This window comes from Chroicocephalus ridibundus, chromosome 3, assembly GCF_963924245.1.
Source record: "Chroicocephalus ridibundus chromosome 3, bChrRid1.1, whole genome shotgun sequence".
Classification (NCBI taxonomy): Eukaryota; Metazoa; Chordata; class Aves; order Charadriiformes; family Laridae; genus Chroicocephalus; species Chroicocephalus ridibundus.
Window position 1 is genome coordinate 5,193,396 of NC_086286.1, and position 17,645 is coordinate 5,211,040.

A 17,645-nucleotide genomic window follows, 5' to 3' on the forward strand; every position below is an offset into this window, starting at 1 on the left:
TGTTAATCAGTTACATTGTAAAAAGGTTGACGATTAAGCTAATGAGCTAGAGTGAGTGAATTCATTTATGTGCTTTATGAAAGACCTTGTCTACTAGCATTAATATTTTAATGTTCTATTAATATTATTAAGTATGTGGAGATGAAGGGGGAGGGTTTCATGTTTATTCTAAAAGACAGTTGGCACGGAAAGGTCATGGTTTTCAGTCTCTGATATATCAGAATAAAGGACATGGTTAGTGCCAAGAGGCCATTCTCTGCTGATAAGTTAATTATATAATATTATTCAGAATTCTGACTGTTTCCTTACCTAAAAATTTTTTTCCAGGAGATTTGAAACTGCATTTTAAGTACTTTTATGGTCAGTGAAGCTGAAGCCCTGCTTCTGGGTTGCCCATCTCCAAGACCTTTCAGATGTTACTAGGTAATGATAAGAAATAACTCCACGGTGTGATGCAGAGACGTGGAAATTTAATTGAGGAAGTCTTCCCCAGTGAAAACAGTACCGTCAGACTTCATCCAGTATTCTGATTAAAGCATGTTGACAGGCGTCGAACTTGGCACTTCTGGTAAGTTGTTTTCCTAGAATTCTTACTGCAATAGTTAGTACCACGGTGCTACATTCTTGATCCAAATTCTTTTAGGTGTCCAGTGTTTCTCAGTAGTTTGGAACTGGCTTCAAACAGGAGCTGTGCTATGCTGCCTTCTGTGCTAATGATACCAGCACTTACATGTGTGGTAGATGTCAGTGTGATGTGGTGCAGGAAGGACCACATCGGCAGCAGCAGTCTAGCTAGGTATGTTGAAGGAGACTGGTGCTGCTAGTGGCTCCAGTTTCTCTGATAAACAGGTAAGAACTAGGCGGACAAGATGAATAAAGGATGGTCTAGCTCATCCAAAGGGACATTCTCCTCTGTTTCTGGCTGAAATCTGACAAAGTGCTAGGACACTTGCTTTGGAGATTGAAGTTAGGTAGAGACGTGTCATTCTTTTGCACCGTGTTCAGTGATGCAGAGAAGCATGTGTGTATTCACACCAGAAAAAAAGCAAAGTTTGAAGCGGAAGGAAAAAAGTGATAGGATGTTTCTGGGTTTGGGAGGAAGAAGACTCCAAGAGGTGAATTCCGTTGTTTGTCTCACAGGTAAAATTCTGCTTGGTGAAGGAGTCTCTTCCCACTTAGTTGGAAACTTGTTAGCAGCTGACAGCCACCACCTCTCACAAAAGCAAGGTCCCATCTAAAACAGGCTCCTTGCGAGTGCTCAGTTCTCAGGAGTAGGAACCCGAGATTTCTTGGCCTCTGATAGGCAAGACTGCTTATCCTACAGCCCAGGACAAGCCTGTACCTCCTTAAAGAAGCTGACTGGGACTGCTGTGAACAGGAGGGTCTTTTTGGACCTCCCAAGCTCAGTGGAAGCTGAGATCCTGGCACAGGGGTGAGATGGGGACTTCAGCCCATCAGCAGCGTTTGGCCGCTGTGAAAAGCAGCAGCTTTTAAACCAGCCTATTCTACCATGCTTGCAAGCAATCAGTGAGAGCAGGATTACCTGCTGATTTCCTGAAGGCAATGAAAGGAGCTGCTTTCTCACATGGCAGTGTGACCATGTTCAAAATAAAATTAAAAAAGGGCTTTTTGGCATGCTGCTCCATTTCCAGAAGTCTGAATTTATTTTCTCCCCAAGACTTCCCCATAAAGTGAGGCCCTGGCCCAATTGAAATCAGTAGGAGTTGCCCTAGTGACCTCAATAAACCCAGGATTTTCATTTGCAGTGTTCAATTTGTGTGATTGTTCCCAAAACACAACATAAAACTGCCCAAGAAAGGGAAATTAATTTTTGAAATCCCACTGTAATCTGATTATGTAAAATATAGGTAGAAACCTTTCTATTAAATCTTACGAAACTCCTGCCTATCAGATTTTATATGCCTATCCCCAAGCGTTTCTACAAGTATGCTTTATCTTCAGCCATGAATCTACAGGCAAACCAGTAAATCTGTATGAAGTTTTTTGTAGATTTTTATAATCTGTGTATGGAATTCATAGCATATAAAATGCATAGTATGGATAAAGTGTTTTTAGTATTAGAAAGTGTGCGTAAATTGCCCATAATCTGTTCAGCATGAAGGAAAAACAAAACCAGCTATTTTACTTGAATGCACTGGCATTTTGAAAGAGTGTCTTGAATTCTGCTGAGCTTGTTGATAGCATCAGAAATGCATTTATATTAAACCTTTAATTGTAGCATTTTAAAATTAGCTTTCTAATTGTTTTCTATAGACAAAGATAACATAGTTGGCCTTCAGGGATCCTCCATCCTGCTTCAAGGGGGTTTACATATGAACAGATACTAGCAAATGCAATTTTCTGTATCTCATTTTAAAGCTTCACAGCCATGTTAAGTGCTGCTTAGGGAGCACCAGCGTTTCAAAAATAGCCATGGCTGGTTTTAGCCTAAGAACAAATAGGGGCTTGCGTGGAGAGATATCTTCGGTGGTGGTACTGTGGTTAAGTACAGAGGAAGGGTTTCCATTTCCCTGAGGTGGAAACACCTTGTGTTGCCTTATGCTGACAGCAACCATGTGCTGAACATCATGTCTAACAATTCAGCCGCCATGTAGAATTGGAAGGCATAAAATGCAGTGGGGGACTACCGCATGAAGGCAGCAGCGGAAGCTCCCAGCTGCAGGGCTGTAGTAAACAAGCTGATTTCATGAGCCAAAGAACTGGGATCTTGGATCATAATGCTCTCTGTGATGGAAGGTTAGAGCTGGGCTGCTGAATGGCACGCGATTGTGATTTTTCACTACTCTGAATCCCATTTTGCGTTTCCTTGTTACTCTGAGAGGGTTTCCAGCCCTCCTCTACCCTGAGCTGCCTATTCCTGCTCTGTGCCAGAGGCTTCCGTGTGATTGAAGCCCAACAATTCCCTTTGTGCCGAGACTGAGGGGACTGGGAGCACCTGGTGGAAAGGACTGGCTGAGTGAGGGTGGGACATCCCAGCGCTTTGGTGAGACGCTTGCATGCTCTCCTGGATGTGCTGAATGCTGACCTAGCGTGGCAGGACATGGCAGGATAACTTGTTTGTGTGTATGTATGTATTTCAGTGTTCCCTAGCCTCACTTTCTCCAGCCAGTTGCTGGTCGTGGTTAATGAGTATTAATTCACTTTTTTGTAGGGTGTAAGAATTGTGATTCTGCAAAGACTAATTCATGCTTCTGTCTTTATGAAGTCAGCAGTCCCAGTGTGCTCAGGGGAGGTGGTAGAGGGCAGGACTCATGTCTACCTTAAAAGCATACATGGAAACATCCGCTTTCTTCTCTAATGCCTTGTTCTTAGGAATAAATTAATTCACAGAGAGATGGAGCTTGGCATGTATGGCTTGTTTCTGTAGTGGGACTTTTTATGTACAAAAGAACCAAGGAACTGTATTTAGCTTAAAAGTACTAAATCCTGCAGAACTTTTAGAGCATGGGGGTAGCACAATATAAAGGCACTTCTAGATGTAAGGATATTGCCCTTTGGTTGCAGTCTTAAGCTAAGGTGTGACATGTTGCTTTTCTTCTTACCCACCAGGGCATGCTAGTAGTGGTACTTGCATCAGACACCATTAGTGCTTAGGGAGAAGAGATGCTGAGGGAGGTCAGGGATCTGGAATACAGAGGAAAAGTACCTAATCAGAAATAACAGCTCTCATCAGGCACAGACAATAGACAGTAAACTGGCTTCAGGAGAACTATTCAGGCATCATGGGAGCCAAATCAACAGACATAAGAATACAGTCATGACAACTATTTAAATGATTTTTAAAAGATGCTTATACTTGAGACTTTCCTAGGCCCTACAAAGGGACCAGTTGTTTTGCTGCCTTAGGATAAAGCCCATACATGTTTTTTCTTTGTCCTCTGTGCTTCATATAGTAGTTTCTTTACAATATATGCTACATAAGCTGTTTTTCCTCCACAGTGTCAGAGCATGAGCGGGCTGGCTGACCCTGCTTAGGAAAATAATTTTCAAATATAACCTGTAATTGTCACATCAAGCACTCTCCTTCGCCCCTCTACTTACAGTCTTTGTTGGCTTGTAATGAGATGGCAAAGAGCAGGAGTCCCGAGATACAGTTGGGAGAGGAAGCTTTCCCTGCACCCCCACTGTGTTTCCAACAACAGCAATAGCAGGGTCCTGTGTTCACTTATCAAATACTCACACCGATTTGATGTGAATCAGGCATAGGGTCAACATGATGCCTTTCTGGTGAATTAGTTGGGGCACACAGGACGGCCTTTGCAAGTTCTGTGATTTCTGCATCACCTTACTGCCAGCTGGGAGCAGGGAGGATGGATGATCCCAGATACAGCACAAAGCCTGCTGATGTTTTGAACAAATATGAACTGACAGGGTGAGTTCATATTGGGTCGGCATTTCATGGCATTTCTGAACTGGTATTAGGAGCTTTAAAGATCACTGAAGTGCAACATGAGATATTTAAAAGTTGGGGTTCCTACCAGCTCATGGCAGTCACTTTTGTTCCCATTTTACAAGCAGAACTCCCCAACAGAGCAGTCACAGTGATCATGGGCATCGCTAGCTCTGGGGTACTGGGAAAAGGCAGAGGTTCAGGCTGAAAACTGAACACTGAGCTCTAAAGGCAAATTGTGGAATGGTCAGTAAAATCAGCTGAAAGATACTGTGTTGTTCTGATTCATTCCTTCCTTTCCAGCAATGCAGTCTGCACTGGCAGGCTTGTTGTCACTGGTTGAGGGTATATTTTCATGTAATGAAATATGACTCCCAACATTAGCAGGGCTGAGAGCAAATGCCTACTGTTTCCCACCTAGGAAAGCTGGCATTCAGCACTCCATGTCTGCCTTTGTAAGAAAAAGCAGAGTTTCCTTTCAGCACTGCCAAAAAAAAGTGAAATTAATTGAACTGAGTCTTGGAATGAAATGTGAGCGTGACTTGATCTGCTAGGCGGGCTTACAGAGTGAAACTGAAAAATATGCAACACAGGAAGGAACTAGCGCATTTAGGTTACAGTAGGACTGATGAATTAGTAAGCATAGTCTATCCATAATTTCAATGAGCTGGGACAGGTAGGAGAGAGGAAGATATGCATAGAAAAAGCAATACCTGCATAGTCAGGCCAAGATCAGGACACTTAAAGGAAAAAAAAAAGTCAGCCAAGTTAAGGGAAAAGAAATCTCCTACCCTTGGCTTCTGCCATTTGTCATGCTGCTCAAGTGATTGTGTAGATGAAGTGCTTTTGCTGAGCTCCTGTTAGGACACTGTAGTTAGAGAAATGAATTACCCCAGAAGGCCAGAATGAGGTCTTTCAAAGGTCATTATCAGAACTGGTTTCTCATCAATACACTACTTGATTGGAGGAAAAGACTCAAAATTGCAGGGCTTTGATTGCTGAGGGGGAAGCTTTTAACCGCTTCCTGCTGTTCTGTCATTTTGTGCTAACCCTAAATGGCCCCGTTACATTGATGTCCTGTTTCCCATTCACTGCCCACAAATCACTCTTCTCCTGTTAATATGGGAAACATTTGCACATGATAGGAATTGGAGTGGCTAAAACAGTAAATCTTAAAGCCAGTAAAGAACTCAAAAGTTCTGATCACTCACCTAGTGATGAAGGTGTTGGTTCCCTCCTCCCCCCAGCACTTCATAATATTTAGTTGTGAACTTTATTAAAAAGTACAGAACCTTGTGTCTGCTTTAAGGGAATCATTGCACAAATACTGTTCCCAAATAATGCAAGGTGAGTCAATCTGATTTCTGTGGGAATAGCTAATTTCTTGCAGCTAATCAGAAAATAAAATGAAGGCTAGGAGTGAAGCAGCTGTTCAGGCAATGGGGTGTCATCGCCAACACTGTGTGACACTGGGTGTTGCTGCTGTGGCTTAGGTAAACAATGAAAAAAGCACAACAGCTCTGTTTTCTCAGGACAGCAATCCTATGAGATTGCCTGGAGCCTGGAACCTCTTCCGTCTGAAGATGAGCTGGAGGCTGAGCCCCAGAAAGGTTTTTCTTCACTTTGATGGATGTCTGAGCTTACACAATCTTACAGATTTGCACATACGTACGCTCTTCTGTCCCGAATTGAATCGTGCCTCAGGTCCTTCCATTCACAGCATTTTACTGAAGTCCACTTTTACTGTCAGATTAAACTAAAAGACGCTGACTGTGCACTGGGGTGATATGTGGTCCCCTGTTGTACCTGCTCTGCTGCCGAGTTCCCCCGGCAGCAGAGGGAAGTGCAGGTAGCTGGACAGTGAATCCTAAAACAGGACTAGGTAGCACAGGAGTACTCTACTAATGGTCTCAAAATACTTTGTCATAACTTGAGAGGACAGAGTGAGCAAGCACCTTGTAACCTATGGTGTTTGTTGTGAGCAAAACAGAAAAAATATTAACCCTTCTTCTGCTGGCCTTCAGACAGTACTGTTTCCTTCACTGCTCTGTATCTGTTTGCCCCACTGCAAAAACAGGTGGATCAAGCGCCCCTGCAAAGTGCTTTGATATCTGCTGATCAAAACTGCTCTATAGGCTGCAGGTATCAGGACAAGTGCAGTAAAGCCCTGCTTTCCTCAGGCAGCCAAGATCACTGCCGTGCTCTGTCACTGAAAGATTTCCAATATCCTTAAATGTCACTAAACTGAGAAAAGTGGCATTACTGAAAATCGGGATGAAAGGAACCTCAGATGTAAATCCTTTCTAAAATCTTTGTAATCCTCAGCTGCTTTAATTCCAACAGATTTTCCCATAAAATGAACTGCCAGCCAAAAGGTAAATATAAATGCAAAATATCCCCAAAGCAAACATGTTACTGGCTTTTAAAACAAGTCCATTTAAATAATGTGAAAATATCTTAAAGAAGTGAAATCTATTCTGCTTTATGTTTAAAGATGAATTAATGCAAATATCACAGGTTTATCCTGCGTTACTCCCTTGAGAGAAGTCACTGGGGAAGCAATTTGTTTCCTGTTAGCTAAGACAGGGAGCTTTGAAGTTAGTGAGTTGTCTGTCTCTCAGTAACCCATTTAATCTTGAGGAAAAGTGTCAAATCTAAGTTGGAGTGAGTTGTGTGTCTGTGCATTATTTAAAGCTCTGGCAAGATTTCTGGAAGAAATTTTTTATTGGCTATTACCAATGGACATGCAGCCCTTATGAGTGGCTTTCATGAGGAAGGCCTCTATTGTACCTTTTTTTTTTTTCAATTGATTACTACGAGGCTAATGGCTTTCATTAATTGCTTTTTGGTGATAACAGGTGAGATTGATTTCAGTGGGGACTGGTTGCTGGGAAAGCCACCGAAAGTGGCTTTTTTTTTTTTTTCCCCAAAGACAGTCTCCATAGTTTTAGGGATGTTCACATACTCCTGCTCCCTTGGTTGTGCTCATGAAATTGTTTCTGGAACTGCACTGTAGCTGGATTAGGTAAGTGACCTAGAATTAATTTCAGCTTGGAATATTTCACTGATTTCATGTACAGGATCACCCTATGATGAGTTTGTTGGTGCAACTGTGTAGGCAATGAGTTCTGACTGGTTGGGTGATGGGAGCAGGTACCTCTTACAGGCTGTTCCCCTGCACAGAAAACTTTAAAAGTTGTCTGAAACTACAGAACCATCGAGTTCATAGCAGACTCCACCTTCATCCCAGAACTATTTTACAGAAGCCAGTTTTTCTACTCTTTAATTACAAATCAAACCCTCAGCTATCAATCAGCAGAGCTCCACTGAGCTGATATACATGAGCTCTACACAGTGGCAGCTTTTAGCCTGAAGACACCAGCCTTGGGGCATCAGCTGCAAAGAAATTCTCTGCAATGTGAACAGCCTATAAAGCAATTCAGGGAGGTCAGTATGCATCCGAAGATAGCTCAAAACAATAGCTAGAGGGGGAATATAAACTGTTTACTACAATTGGATTTGTGCTGAAATATACTGATGCAAAATTCATAGCCAACATGAATTAATTTGCTCCTGATAATTTCTTACAAAAACTCCATCTTCTCCCCCCACCCCCTAATGACTTCTATTTGACAGCTGTGGATTTGCAAAGCAAACTGCAGTAGCAGAGTAGACATTAATGTTTTGAAACAGGACTAAAAACTGTGACTTGAATTGCCTTTGAAACTTTAAAGTTGCTGCCAGTTTGTACCGAATTAAACTTGTCATGCGTTTGTGGACTATGCTTAATCTTTGAGCATCTATTCCTTGATTCCGTGATGTCATCCAGGGGGACCTGGATGAGTTAGAGAGGAGGGCCCGAGCCAACCTTATGAAGTTCAACAAGGCCAAGTGCAAGGTCCTACGCTTGGGTCGGGACAATCCTCATTATCAATACAGGCTGGGGGATGGTGTGATAGAGAGTAGCCCTGTGGAAAAGGACTTGGGGGGTACTGGTGGATGAAAAGCTGGACATGAGCCAACAATGTGTGCTTGCAGCCCAGAAGGCCAATCGCATCCTGGGCTGCATCAAAAGCAGCGTGGCCAGCAGGTCGAGAGAGATGATTCTCCCCCTCTAGTCTGCTCTTGTGAGACCCCACCTGGAGTACTGTGTCCAGCTCTGGAGCCCTCAGCACAAGAAGGACTTGGGCCTGTTGGAGCGGGTCCAGAGGAGGGCCATGAAGATGATCAGAGGGCTGGAGCACCTCTCCTACAAAGACAGGCTGAGAGAGTTGGGGTTGTTCAGCCTAGAGAAGAGAAGGCTCCGGGGAGACCTTATAGTGGCCTTCCAGTACCTGAAGGCGGCCTACAAGAAAGCTGGGGAGGGGCTGTTTGTAAGGGCATGTAGCGATAGGACAAGGGCAATGGCTTTAAACTAGAGCAGGGCAGGTTTAGATTAGACATTAGGAAGAAGTTCTTTACAGCAAGGATGGTGAGACACTGGAACAGGTTGCCCAGAGAGGTGGTGGAGGCCCCATCCCTGGAGACATTCAGGTTTGATGAGGCTCCGAGCAATCTGATGTAGTTAAAGATGTCCCTGCATACTGCAGGGGGGTTGGACTGGATGACCTTTAAAGGTCCCTTCCAACCCAACACGTTCTATGATTGTCACCTGTGCGTGAAGGAGAAGTGAGGCGCAGGACATCCCAGACAGTCCTGGAAATTACTCTGTGTTGCAGCACAGTTTTACTCAAAAGAAGGCACTCGCTGACCTTTTCATGTTAGCTGGATCAGCTACAAGATCTCAAATTGGTTTTCCTGGTGTGCCACAGAATTTAGGTCAAGTTCTCATTGGGGACCAGGCAGTGAGTGGGATGTGCAATGTTTCTCCTGCTTTGTACCAGCACCTCGGCATGAGACTAGGGTGTTGCTGTTTCAGAAGATGTCCCTGTTCCTCCTCTGAAGGGTGAACAGAGGACTGTAGCCAAGTTAATGGCTTCTGCAAATGCACTATAAAGTCTGTTTATGTAATGACCTGGAATTTATATCTTTGCTCATGAAACAAGAGCTGGTGGCTGTTTTAATGACTAGCGTGTAGTGTAAATACTATACAGAGCTGACTTTTTTATTTTTTTTTCCTCAAATAGTCCACGTGTGCTGGTGAAGTCAAGGAGAACTGTGCTGGTATCCAAGGACAGAAGCTGGTTGCTTGTCTACTTAGGATACATTGAAAGCATTAGGAAAGGGTATTCGAGAAGAGAAAGGAAGGCTGTTTACTGTGTGGAAGAGAGCTGCCTTGCAGATGATTAGCTGCAAAATGACTAGTTAAGGGCTGCAGTCACTTGCCCCTCCCACGGTTCACCTGCCTTCTCTTCTGTCATCAGCCCAGGAGTGGGTTCAGGTCTAAAAATGGTCTACAAATCCTTGGACCGTGGGTTCCAATACGATTTGGCACTTGTGACTGAAGGCTAATTCAGGTTTAGAAATTTGTGCAGCATGAATTTTGTAGCCCTTTAATAGTTAGAGAGCTGTTATATTAATAGTATAAACCAGGCACTGTGCAGACTGGGTGGGAAAAGAGAGCTCATTTCCCTTGTCTAAAAGAGATCCCTCGAAAAGTGAGATTATGGCAGCTGTGAAGGGAAGACAAGAGAGTGGTACAGGGCCACGGCCTGGGTGGAAGGCCTTGTTAGCCGAAGCAGCATCTTCTGTAAGTAAGGCCTTCATGGGAGAATTAAAAATACATCTAGTCTAAGACCTTAATAAGTGGTTTCCAAAGAAGACACGTGGCAGAAAGAGCTCAACAGAACAGGCAGATCCTGCTGGCCCAAGTGGGTACAAGCCAGGAGCAGGGGGACTGTGGGTCTGCACTTCTGCTGGAAAATTATAAATAAAAGAACAGTGGGAAAGGGAAGGTGTAAGTCATGAAACAGCCGGAATTTGTTTAATGTTTCTCAGGATTTAAAGCTAATCTCAAGCTAAGTTTACCCTCATGATTCCTCCTCCCACCCCACACCTCCAGGATCTTCTAATTTATAGCCTACCAGATTCCTGTGCTTTTCATGAGGATGATGTACGTGAACGGAGCAGTCTAATATCTCAGGGGCTCCAGAAGCCTGACAGTGTTTTCACATTGCTTCTCACTCCAATAAATCAAAGTGTTCAGAACTACGCACTGCATACCCAATAGAAGTCCTATGGTAGGGAATGACGGCTGTTTATGCATTTTTACGGCTGTGAATCTCCTGGATGGCAATTCCTGCTGACTGGAGTGCCTTGCAGCAGTTCTATAATTGCAAGTAAAAATTTCACTCTTTTGCCAAATTACTGAACCAGAAGGGTTTGCTTACTAAAGGACCAGAGGGAAGAGACTAGAAGGGAGACATAAAGGGAAGAGGCTGTATAAACTGTTGGGTTGTGATCAGCATTTTGATCATTTTAGGAATTTGTCAAAAGGGGGAGGGGGAAAGTTGTGCGGTGAGAGATGGGTGAATAATTAACCACCTATCATTTACTCAATGAGTTTTGCTGATTGGGGATTATCTACAAATGTGTGTGTGTGTGAAATATTATTCAACAGCTCTTTTCAGTGAATAATTTTTGAGTTGTAGCTTTATCCTGAGGAGTTCATTTGCGTATTTGGTAATTAAATACCAAGAAAGAAGTGAGAGTACTAGCACACCAAAAAGTAGTCACATTGATGATGTGTGTCTAGTCTCGTTGACTTCTTAAGGCGTAAGACAGGGAAAGTTTGTTTGATTTGATCTTTCGCCGTTGTCTAGTCTTTGAAGAGATCACTTTAAATCTTGAGAGCAATGAAATTTCAGGCATTTGGAGTGAATTACCCAGCCCTATCATCATTGGATAAACCCAGCTTTTTGGGGATCTGACTACCTATCTGCCCGCACATGATTATGCATATGAAACTCTCGTCTGCAAATCTTATACAGGCAACTAAGCCTATTTCTTTGACTTATTACTACTGTTACTCTTTCTTTACCTCCTATCCCTTCATTAAACTGCTGAGCTCCTCCTAGATTGCATTAGAGCTTATTCAAAAAGGGCAGTTTCCCCTAAAATATTTGCAATGGAGCCTAAGCATTATTCTCAAATTTAAAGATCTTAATAATTATCTTTAGTATTAATTTCCAAGGCTCTGAGGAAGACGCTGATATGCTTTAACCTCCCCTTCTTGAGTAACCTTGGGCAGATCAATTTCTTAGAGAAGTTTTGTTATCCCCATCTTACAGCTAAAGCTCGTTTGGATGATAAAAATCACTTATGAAATAAAAATCTCGGAGACCTGCATCACCAAAGCTGGAATAGTAGTTAGGGGAATGCATGTTCCAAGGGTCTACAGCACCTCCATCCACAGACCCGGTGTCACAGCAAAATGCAGAACACAGCGACCTGCAGATGCTGCTGATGAAGTAGAACTGCAGGTGAAAAAAAAAAAAAGAAGAAGAAGTAAGAGCACACATTGTTTAGGTGAAAGACTTTACTGGACAAGGTGTGGATTTTTAAGCACCAACTTTTGTTGTGACAGGTCAGTTGCATTTTGCCTGTTCAATTTAAATTGGCATCCACAAGAAACCTCTGGACACCCCCACGGAGCTCAAGCCAGGGCAAAAAATTGTCCTGAATTGAGAGTACTTAGCTTTGCTTTGTTTTATTAATAGTTAAATAGATGGTATATCCATTCATGAAGGAGGAAGTTTCAAATAAAATAGAATTCTATATTCTAATTCTATATTGCCACATAACTTTCTCCTGCGGAGTTCACACTCCAAGTAGCACAACCGGCCTTTCAGAAAAACGTGCTCTACTCAGCTTCTGTGCATGTGTTTGCAGCTCACAAGCAGATTGCTAATGTTCTTTTTTGGTTGTTTTGGTGCTTTCTCTTAGTAGGCGATGCTCATGACAGTTTGATTACATGGAATTTGAGGTGAAAATGTCCAGCCGAAGATATCAAGTTGAGAGAGAAAAATCAGCAGCACCTTAAAATAAGAAAATCAGGCTTTTTGCAAAGAACACAATTACTTGTTCACATGTTGCTGAAATGCAAAGGTACTTTTAATAACTGTTTAAACCTCAGCTTTTTCTAGTAATCTTCATAATCCTCATCTAGGATTGCCAGGGAGTAATTTGTGGCTGCAGTGTGTATGACAGGGAGAAAAGCAAAGCTGCTTGACAGAACATCAAAGGTTTGTGCCACTGAAGTTTTATGCAGCCATTGCTAAATCTTTCATGCTTGAAACAATGATGAAAAGTGATTGTCAGCTATGAAACAAAAATTATATAAATGTGCAGGGTTATGGGTTTTTTTCTTCATTTGAAAACATGACCCAGCCTAGCACAGTTCACTTGCCAACCTCAAGTGTTCTGTCAGGATTGAAAAAGAATAGAACTGAGTCAGGAAAGGTGAATGCATTTCATGCTTCACAAATGTATGTTGGGGGTGGGAAGGAGAGAATGCTGAAAAATAAAATCAAGCGGGTCAGTGCTCAAATACCTCATTCTGATTGTCTTTATGTAACACATGTAACAGACAAAGTAGCTGCTTTCTGAATTTCCAAGGGGAGTATTCAATGTAGAGTAGCTGAAATGGAAGCTAAAAGTTACTGTAGGCTTTAGTTCCCCAGCAATGCCACTGCAGGTAATTTTTCTAGCTGCAAATAAAGCAATCCTTAAAGCTGGATGCTGAGAAACAGAAGTTTGGGGGTCATTTGGCTTGTCATCTCTATCACAAGCTAGTCTTAATGAATAGCTTGTTAGCTACTTCCACACCTGCTCTTTACTACGCAGAGCCCTCCAGGAAGTACCCAAGAAAGGGGGCGAGTGGAGAGCAAGAAATGTGAAGCTTTAAATTATCCTCATCATCAACACTGCTTATGTCATGTGAGAGGGGCTGCAGGTAGCTGCTGCTGCAGACAGAACCCAGACAGCGTGCAGAGTGCGTGCACTCGACCTATGTGGTTGCACGCCTGTGGCACGATGGGCTGCCCTACTGGGGTTGCTGGGGGAGTCCTGTGAAACAGAAGTCCTCGGGCCTAGACGAGGAGAAGACAGATTGATGTCAGCCTGTTCAGCAGACAAGCTGAATCGTTCAGCACCTTGCTGCTCTGTGAGGCTGCTTGTGTGGTTCATTCTGGGGGCTCACAAGAAAAAAAATAAAATCCTCTCACCAGCTGTGGCAGGGGGACTTTATCTAGACAGCATCCATTCTGCATTGCAGCTGATTTTTTGTGGTGGTGGTTGTTGGAGGGAAAGAGGAGAGACGTAGCCTGGCTACTACGTTCCTCGGACATGAGGGAGAGGTCCCATCAGCCTAGTGCCCTCAGTTGTCCCATTGCGAGGGCTTTTTTTCTCCCCAGACTCCATGCTGATCAGCCAGAAGCTGATGGGAATCAGATTATCCCATCCGAAGCTCTGTTTTCTTCTCACTGACGAATATTTGCTGATCTTCTCAGACGTTTGCTTAGCAAAGTTGTGTTCTAATATCCCGATTATAATTTGAAGCTGATTAGCATACATGCACACAGTCAGCCTCAAACATATGCAAACCTTTCAAAGATTATATTAATTCTGAGGAGATGCTACTCGGTGATTAGTCACAAGGTCTGTGGAATAAATTGATACTTCTCTCTGCCTCTGCTCTCCTTCCCGTTGCTACTGCATATTTTCTGTACCCTCTGGCAGAGGTGTTGGAGGTCAGACAAAGAAAGAAATGATATACAGTCGAGCAAGAAAAGGTTATAAAGATAAATGGTACCATTCGAATGTGATGCACTTGAAAATGTGCTGCGTAGTAAGAAGTGCTGCATGTTGATGAGCTGTATTTGTTTTCAGTGCTTCTTCATCTTCCATTGTTTTGCTGTAGAGCCAACGACAAAGATCATGTTAAGCCATTTTATCTTGAAAATCCAAATGCTTCATTTAGACTTGTTCTGCTCTTTGGCTAGAGAGGGCAGCCCTGTGCCAGAGCCTTGCAGAAGTCATCTTTGAGAAAGATAATAATTTCAAGCAGTTAGATAGGTGGGCATTGTCCTCTCATTAACAACTCCACTGTTCACCAAAAAAAAAAAAAAAAAAAAATCTCTACGTTGTCAGGTAATCTCATTGCTCAGGAAGCTCCCTCAGTAAGATCTGGGCCTACGAAGCCCTGCGTCTCTACTGCTCCTTCAGGGACTGTGCATCTTGGATGTTAGGCAGAAGAAAATCACCTTCTCTCTGCAGATAGCATCCTTCAAAGACAGTTCCCGTGCAGTGGGGGTGTGCTGTATAGCGTGGGAAGAAGCAAAGGGGTAAAGCAGTGTGACAAGACCAGAAGCCAGCAGCTGGTACTGTTTTACTTGTGCATCTGTATTATAAGATTTTATATGATTAAATTGTTCCACAAGGTAGCTGTAACTAAGTTATGAAAAGTCTCATCAATGTTCCAGCTGGTAGGTAGCAGAATGTGAGATGCAACTGATGGTCAAATGTATGCTCTAATTAGTCATGAAAAATTATATTTGATTCATTTAGGTTTACTCGAGAGCATCTTTAAACTAAAGGTTTGGTCAAAATACCCTTCAATTTTGAACCTTTTTTTGGCCTAATGCCTAAAGTCTGAATACGCAAGAGCTTCACATTTGACATTTCAAGCCAGAACATGGCTGATCCTCATGGCTTAAACCTCTAATTATACAAATGAACTAATAAAATTATCTCTTCTACAGTGATGCTGCTTTTATCTCCATAGCTTTCCTTGGAAAGCTCTGTAACTTTAACTAAGAAGGGCCTTGTTATAAGCTTCTGATTTAAGTCTCAGGTGATATTTTTTTGTTTGTTTAGTAAGCTTTTATTGAAGATTTTTTAAAATCTTCCTTACAAGAAGGCTTATTTTTAGAGATGTCCTACTTCTGTGCTTTGGACAGCATAGCCTGCTGAATTTAGTCTTAGTGAGAAACAGGTTTTCTTTATCGGCACCGTCTTGTGTATATTGTGTATGAATCAAGAGCGCCTAAAAGGAAGTACCGTGTTTCAATGAATAAAAGGTGGGGGAAAGTTGGGGTTTTCTGGTAGGGGCAAGCATCCATAGGCATAGTTACCCTTCAGAATATGTTTACCATAGTGTAATCTGTTTGTGCATCTCTCTTGCTGGTTTTTAAATATCTTATATCCTCCCCTCCCTAAGTACATTGCATGCACCTAATTGCTACCCCTCATCCTGCAGTTCAGTTCCTGGTGTTCACAGTTTCCTTTATGTCAAATATACAAAGGTGGTAGAGCATCTTTTGGGGGATGTGGGGAAAGAACTGGTCTCCACTTCATTCTTGGTGATAGTAGTAAGCTATGGAGAAGGTGTACTTCGCACTTTTGGTCCCCTCTTCATCTGAGTTTGGTTTTGCTGCAATGGAAATCGGTGAAAGCAGAAAAGCGCACCTAGAGATTTGCTCCAACTTAAGTTTTAGTAAGAGGTTGCTCTAGATGTTGTAATATTACACATAGATAACAATGATACAAACCCTATAATACTGTGAGTTTCAAGCCATTCAGCAGTGGTGAAACAAAGGAGCAGGGGAAAAAACCCAACAAACACACACTCTAGTGGAGTTGGTCAGGAAAAACTCCCATTGATTTATTCTTCACCAAAAATCTTTTCCTTTATAATGCTTTTTCATCTAAAAAATGTCCAAGTTTGCAGAGAAAATCAAATCTATTTTTCATTTTCTCCTTTTTTTCAGCACTGTTGTGCAAAAAGTACTTAATTTTCTGCCCTAACAAAAATGCAAATGCAGAATAACGTCATAGACTATGTGCATGGTACAGTATCCCCTAACACTGTCAATGTCCACGGTCTATTTTCTCTGTTACTTTCACAGGAATAAACTTCCATGTCTTAGGTCTTCTCATACCACTGGACAGTACAAAATGCCTGAAGTGATTGTGCAGAACACTTCATAAAAAGAAAAAAATGAGGTAATCTGTCCTAATCAGGTCTTGTCCTGCATGCATTGTTTGTTAAGTCCTTAAATGAAACAAGTTTTCTTTCCCTTCCATTATACTTCGTTTTATCATTAGCTATTGTAACTGAATGTTGTTGCTTCTATAAAATCAAGTCCTCCTTCAAATCTGTCTGAGTCTTTGGCCACAATTACATTGCAGCACTTAGTTCCACTTAAGAGTTTCTCCGTCCAGGCTTTTCTAATCACCAAAAATACCTTCTTTTTGGAAAAGAAAAATTAGTCTTTTAAAACAGGTTTTTCATTTAAGAAAAATGAATTGAAAAATCCAGAATGGGCTCTTCCTGTCCTGCCTTTTCAAATAAACTCATATTCAGGAAAAGGCTTAGTTGGGAAGATGTCATACAGAAAGCTAAAAGCTTTGAAAAGTTATTGGAGTTTTTACTGGAAACTGGTTATTACACTTAGAGAACCAAACAAAAATAAATGATCAAAGACAGAGCTCCTTCTTGGAGAAGGAAGGATGAGAACCTCATCATCTAAGTTGCAAAACTGGGGCAGGAAGAAGAAGTTTTGCCCCATCACTGTTGCATCAAATTAAAGGTTAATATTCTGCAAAGGAATTACAATAATAAGGAAAACGATCTCAAAGCAAGGAAATGGGGCAACAAAGGATACAGAAAGACTGGAAGCTCCATATCAGATAGACCTATGGATTTTCTAATTTGGTATCTTCCATTTTAGCAGGGCCCATTCCAGCCACATCAGAAGATGGTTCAAGAAACTTTATAGCAGGGCAATTGATAGAAAAATGTGCCTGCCCCGAGTTTCTGGCCCTTATTGCATAGAGCTTGCTTTCCGCTGTTCCACCTGTTATGTTAAATACGTATCCATGAAATACATACACATGTGTTCAGGCATACAAAGCCCCTCTAGGTGTTTTGGTTTGCAGTATGCTATGGGTTTTTTCATGCTTTTTGGGAAACCAGCTAAACTGCTGAGCCGTTTGCTGCTCTGTAGCATAAAATACTCAGGCTAATAATACACCCTTGGAAAGAGCCTGTCCTTCTGTCATCTCTAAATCATTTGCCTTTCATTTTATTGAGTGCCTTCTAGTTATTGTAGTAGAGGATGGCAAGATGCGCTCATGTGAACTTCAGGAAATTTTCGTATTTGCTTCTATTTCCAAGCCATTTTAAGAAACCTTTTCTTTTTTTAACTTTAAATTTTTCTGTCTTGGGTACTTCAACAACTGATTGAAATTTTATTGAGATGCAGGAAGGAAAGAAAACAAAACTAATTTAATC

General features: G+C 42.1%; 1 protein-coding gene across 1 annotated transcript in view; it reads left to right on the forward strand.

Moving 5' to 3' along the window:
• The first annotated feature begins 351 nt into the window (after window positions 1-351).
• SPTLC3 (serine palmitoyltransferase long chain base subunit 3) overlaps window positions 352-17,645 on the forward strand; it is a 333,553-nt gene continuing 316,259 nt past the window's right edge. Inside the window, exons 1-2 of the mRNA XM_063327823.1 lie at window positions 352-568; window positions 16,258-16,354. The gene's annotated coding sequence lies outside the window, so the exon portion shown is untranslated. The remainder of the gene's footprint in view (window positions 569-16,257; window positions 16,355-17,645) is intronic.